This window comes from Pteropus medius, unplaced genomic scaffold (genome assembly GCF_902729225.1).
Source record: "Pteropus medius unplaced genomic scaffold, Ma_sr-lr_union100, whole genome shotgun sequence".
Taxonomy (NCBI): Eukaryota; Metazoa; Chordata; class Mammalia; order Chiroptera; family Pteropodidae; genus Pteropus; species Pteropus medius.
This window is the reverse complement of record NW_024340849.1, coordinates 33,735,391-33,741,845: the sequence shown is the minus strand read 5'-3', so window position 1 is coordinate 33,741,845 and position 6,455 is coordinate 33,735,391. Positions and strand designations below refer to the sequence as shown.

At 32.9% G+C, this 6,455-nt stretch overlaps 1 pseudogene; it reads left to right on the top strand.

Annotated features, from left to right (window-relative positions):
* Nucleotides 1-1,683: 1,683 nt before the first annotated feature.
* On the top strand, nt 1,684-2,473 carry LOC120583226 (cell division cycle-associated protein 3-like; annotated as a pseudogene).
* Nucleotides 2,474-6,455: the final 3,982 nt, after the last annotated feature.

Below are 6,455 nucleotides of genomic sequence, written 5' to 3'. Positions count from 1 at the left end.
GTTTGTTAGATACAGTTATATGTCTCTTTTATTTGGGCTATAATTAAAATTATCTTTTAAAAACTACATTTCTAACAGAAATTATTTATAGAAATAACATCCAGAAATCTTATTGTACAAACTTAATCTTATTAATTCCCATAATTTTTCTCTAGAGTCTATTTTATTTTCTATATAATTATACAGTCATTTTTATTTCCAAACTGTTGTGTTTATTTTTTTTTAGTTAGTTTATTATTACTTCCAGTATACATATTGGATATAAACCATAATGATTGCATTTTTGTTTACGTTCAGATTGTAAAGGCTGGATTATGATTTTTACCATGAAGTGGTAAACACCATCTTGTAGTTATGTTTTTTGTTTTGTTTTGTTTCATTTTTTGGTATTCTACATCCATTTACAGAAAGCCTCTGATTATCTTATGTGTTCTTTTCATTTATTATGCATTGGTGCTGAGTTTTATGAAATTCCTGGGATAAACTTGATTTTGGCTTTTTTTGTTTTAATTTCTTAATAAATCTGTTTGAGAATATTTTGGTTTGAACACTTACCTCTAAATTTAACTATGTGCTTCAAATTTTTCCTGCCTATTATTGTTCTGTTTTGGTTTCAAGAACAATGCTACTCAAAGTCAGATATATAAAATGATGTCGTTTTTGTGGTGGTAGTTTTGAACTGTTTATTATTGGATAATAATGAAATAGGACCTTGATCCAGATTATAGCTTTACTACATCACTGAGCAGGCCAATTTTAATTGAGCTGAGATTTTTTAATGCAAAACTTTTTCAGTGAAGGCAGCAACACATTAATTTATATTCTAGTGCAACCTCCTTATCTCATTGCTGATCAATAACAAATAGCTCACTGGCTACTTTGATAAAACTATTCCAGGGTATATTAGCTGAAAAATAGGTTGAGTAATATTTTTTTTGTATTTCCCATAAGGATTTTTTTTAAAGTAATTATTCGTTTCTTAAATATTTTCACAATTAAAACTTTAAAATTATTATTATTTTTTGCATTGTTTTGTGTGTCTGTTGTGGGTAGATTTTAAAGTTTTGATGGAATATAGTTATTATATTAATTTTTTCATTGAGTTAGCATTGTTAAATTACCCTTTCTTGGACATTTTCTAAATCATTTAAATTTTACATTCATTGGAGTAAAGATATTCATTATATTTTTATATTATTTTAAATCTCTTCTATATCCCTAGGATTGTGTTCTCTCTCTGGACTCAACAATGTTTAATAAAACATTTTTTTTTTGTTTTTGTATCAATTTAGATAGAGGCATATCTGTAATTTTAACTTTTACGTAGAATCTACTATTGGTTTGTTAGTTCTATTTAAAAATTTTTTTTTAATTAAATCACTTCTACTCATCTTATTTTTATTTTTCTTTATTTTCCTTCTTTTTTATTTCTTAAGTTGATTCCTTAAATATTTAATTTTAAACCTTTTTTATTTCTAATATATATTTAATCTATATTTTTTTTCATACAACAGTTAACATTTTACATACATACTTCATAAAAATATAGAGTAAAACAATAACTGTATATACCCTTTAACAAAACTCCACAAGATCAGTAGTGCACCCAAAGGTGGATTTGGGGCCTGGCATCCCCTCCTTGCTCTGGGCTGGACCTTGCCCCACCCTACACTCCCGGTTGAGATGGGCTCAGCCAGGAGCATCCCAGTCACTCCAGCGCGGCATCCAATGCACAAGCATCTGTCTCAAGGGGCCCGCGTTCACCTACTGTCGGCATTCTGCGCACTCCCATCCAGGTGGAGGACTTTCCACAGCCAAACCTACCAGTAGGGGACTAGCTGGGGGGTCCTAATCAGAACCAGGGCTCAGATTCTCCCTCTCCTACTCTTGGCATTGCACGGACACCTATGAAGACCAGAAGTGGAGAGAGCCCCCAAGCCCACTAGTGAAACAGCTCTGTGAAGTATTTGAGACTGAAGCCCCCAAATCAAACCTTCCGTCCCAGAGCCTCTTCTGCCTCTAGAGGCACCTTCATCTTCTGAAATGGACTTTCCTGCAGACAACCAGTTTCCTCTGAGGACCACATGGCACCTGCCAGTCAGACTGAGCTCCCCTGTCTTGTTTTCTGAGGAGGAAACAAGACAACCCTTAGAAAAACCCCGATAGCCAGCCAGTGCTCAGACAAGCCATTGAGAGACCTGGAGACACCCAGATCTTCTAAGCACAGTAGACAAAAACCAAACCACAGGATACTAGAGCGATCTCCCCTCACCATACTACATGATGACAACTCCCCCAGGCTCTGGCACCAAGACAGGGTAAGTGACCTTCTCTCCAGAGTGAAAATGTTAGGGAACTAAAGGAAGGGGCCATTCTGGGAACTGGACGACTTCTGAGAACTGGAGGACGAGCACGAAAGCAAGACCAGGACCATGACAAAGGAAATCAGCACTTTGCCCTGCTAGAGAACTAGGCTGTGTGTGGTCCCAGCCCTAGGTTCACCAGAGGTTTAGTGATATTTCATGTCTTCTCATACCTTCTTTCTCTGGGAGACTGGAAAGGCTTATTTTCTTTGACATCCTGAATTATCAGCTCCAGAACTGAGAGCTTTCTTGGGCTTTCTTTGTGTCTTATGTGTTTCTTGTATATTAAAGAAAATGATTAAAACTCCACAAGAATCTCAAAGCATTACATATTTTTTTCATCTTCTGCTTCATTTTTTCATAGTTTTATAGGTATTATTTTACTCTTAAAATGTCTGTTCCAAAGGCTGTTGTTAGTCCTAGTAATCGTTCCTTCCTTTCCTGTGTTAAAGATCTCCTTATTATTTTTTGTGTTTTACAGGTTTAGTACCAAGTATTGAGAAATAGGTAGATTGTTCTCTCTGTCTTTATTTTTCATCCTTTGGAATATTTGTGATTCCTCCCCAGTTAAAACTACTTTAATGACATACTTTAAATTACATAAAGTGTGTTTTGTCCATGTTTTTTAGTTAATTTTGGTGTTTTTATTGAGAATGATTTTTAGGATATCTAATCTGTGTTATTACCAGAAACAAAAGTTCTAATCACTAAATTTAAGATTATTAATTGTTTTGTTTATAAAGCGAATGTAAAACTAATGTAACAAATGTAATTAAGAAAAGATCATGGTCTGAACGCTAAACAGAGAAGAAACAATTAATAGTTTTATAATCAAGCACATACAACTTCTCCAAGAAGGCAGTATCTTCAGCTGGACATTAAACACTTCAGAGACAATTTAGCAATAAAGTTTCATCTTCATTTCATGAGGAATAAACCAACATGTTTTCTTCTATCTTTTGCAACAAAGGGAAAGCCATTGAATGAAATATGGATATAACATCATCTTTAGTTACTAAAGGTAATTGTCTGCTCTTAAACTGAAAGACAAAGCAGAATACTTCTTTACAGATAGGGTTTCCTGAAGCTTCTCCGGGGGAACAAACAAGAAAATTGGGACATAAAAACCTCTCACTGTGCCAAGCCTGCAATATCTACTACCTGATTCTCCAAGGATATTTTAAAGCCTTTTATTCACTACTAGTTACCATAAAAATCAAAAGATAAATATTTAAGCATGTTTCAAATATATATTTTTTTTCTAACAAAAACATGCTTTCTTTCCCCTTAACTTAACAGTTACCTTTCTGGCAGCATTTAGGAAACATTGTGTCATTATGGATTCCCTGCACTGAGGCATAGCCCTGATTCACAGAGCTGCAGAAGAGGCATCACATTAGGATGTGTCAGTCTCTGGGAACTGAGGAGATACGGTATTCTTAACAAGCTACATTGAGGAATTTTTTTCAGTGCAAAACCTTTTATTTTTTTTCCTACATGAGTTTTTTAAAAAGTAAATGTCAAACTACTCACTGAAGAAGTTACAGTCGGGGCTAAAAGGGAACGGTTTGTATTAAATAGACATATTTGATCAATATACATTAGGAATTTTATGTTAGAACACATTTGGAACTATTTTAAGTACATGTGAAGACTCTTTAATATTTAAACTGACACATCCTCATAAAAATCAATTAATTATATGTTAAATTATCAAAAATGAATTAGGATTTTATAATATTTTGTATTAAAATATAATATGATTTGTGTAAAGCGTACAAAATTAAGTGTGTAGTTTGAATTTGAATAGCAGAATTAAAGAATTAAGAAGAATTAAGGAAAGAGGAAAGTGGCTGGAGTGGTATAAAGAAACTAAATCATTATTTCTCATAGTCAAATGTTGTAAAAAAATCAACAGAAAATATCTAAATTTAATAGTACCTAATGACTATAAGTCATGAAGTAGCAGTATAAGGTTAATATTGAGAATTTTGGAGAGAAATAAGAAAAATTGACAAATGAAAAAGTAAATATTGTTTCCTCTACAAAAAACTATAGTTGAGGGAGCTGCCAAATAAGTGCTTTCCATTAAATCTTCTGTATGCCGTGGTTTTTCTTTCCCTTTTTTTTTTTTAAACAAACGAACAAACATTTATCATTACTATGGAAAATCATCAATAGAGGATCATTTGAGGATATCTATCTTAGGATCCTGCTCAGTTTACGAAATTTAACCTTTGTTACTTGGGGTTTTGAAGAAGGAAATTTAGTAAGAGTTTGTTAGCCAAGCTATCTATCACTTTATTTTCAATATTAACCTGAATAAAGATGTTTTTTTCCCTTCTTGGGTGGGGGAAGTAAATAATTATTTCTGTGCTAAAGTACACCATATGTAAAGAGCTATGAGTCTTTTCTAGACAGAGTTCTTTCAGGGACATTCTTTTCTTAGTTTATCTATTTTGGATATCAGAAGCTTTGCTGTAAAAAAAATTGGTAAATTTTATTCAATCTAGTTGTTTACATAGAATAAGAAATGGAGATCTTTTTAAACTCGAAACTTCTATATAAAAATAAATATAAGTAATTATATACATATATAAGTATATATATCAGTATAACACACATACATATACACACATGTATATCTACTTATTTTTGTATTTTGTTCCACAATGACTCAAGCAGAAGTATAGAATTCTTATGAAGTCACACAAAATGTTTCTGATATCAAAACCTCCAGCTCTGTTTTATTTATTATTTTTCTTTATGATTTTCCTCTCAGAAATTCAATGACACTCTTGTCTTATATAATTAGGGCCTAAATTATCACTTCAGGGTAACGTTGCAAATTGTTTTTTACACTTTGAGACTATGCATTTAGTTAGATATTAAACACTTTTAGGTTAAAACTAGGTGAGTATAATAATGTTTCCAGTTATTGGTTATTGGGTATCAAACTACCTCAAAATTAATTGGCTTAAAACAACGACCATTTATGGGAATGGGGAGCATGGCAGAGGGAATACAGTTAGCATTAACATGATAGCTAGGTGGAGGGCCGGGGAGGGAGGGAGCAATTGGGGGAATCGTTTTATGAATTATATAGATATATAACCAATGTACTGTATACTTGAAACTAATTTAAATAAATATATTAAAAATAAAACAAACAAACAAAAATAAAAACAAAAACAACTATTCTGCTATAGTTCATCAAGAATTAGGGGAAAGTTCAGCTGGGTAATTCCTTTGGTTCTCATGGTGGAAGGGTCTAATATGGCTTAATTCACACGCTTGGTTACTGGTGGAATTAACTGGAATCAGCTTAACTATGGACCTTACTGTAACCTCTCCAGTACAGTGGTCTCAGGGTAGCTAGACTTCTTATATGGTGCTTGGTTTCACCTAAAGTATGCATTTTAAGAGGTTCAGGTGAAAGCAGCATGACTTTGGAAGTGCTACAAGATCGCCTCTGCCACATTCTACTGCCAATCGTTAATAAATCTAGTCTTGATCTGAAGAGGGGTAAATTTTCCCTCTACCTTTCAATAGAAAGAGTAGTGAAGAATTTACAATTATCTTTTACCTACTACAATAATATTGCAAAGTTGATTTTTCACATAACTATTCTACAGAAGGATTCTGATCAGTGTATAGCTGCAATATTATAAACACCATGGGAACCGGTACTGCAAATTTTTTTTAATCTTAAAATATAGGAATCAAACAGATGAGCTACTCCCTCCTCATACTCTCCTCACCATCCTTTTTCAGTTGTTCTACTTGCATCCCAGTTAAAATCATGTGCTTATTAAGCTTGAAAATGTAAGGCTGTGATGTGTATTTCACACTTTTATTTTTATTCTGACATTCTAAACATTTCCTACATAAAGTTAAAAAAATTGATCTTTAGAAGAATCTAAAAAGGAATTGAATATAAAATAAACATTTATGAAATATACTGAAGGACTAAAATTTTCCCATGGTCCTATCAAGAATTTAACCTCAAACTGTTCCTTACTACTCCATTTGATAAATTTCAGTTGACCAAGAAGCAGCCAAACTGGAAGCCCAGGCTTAGCTCCCCACGTT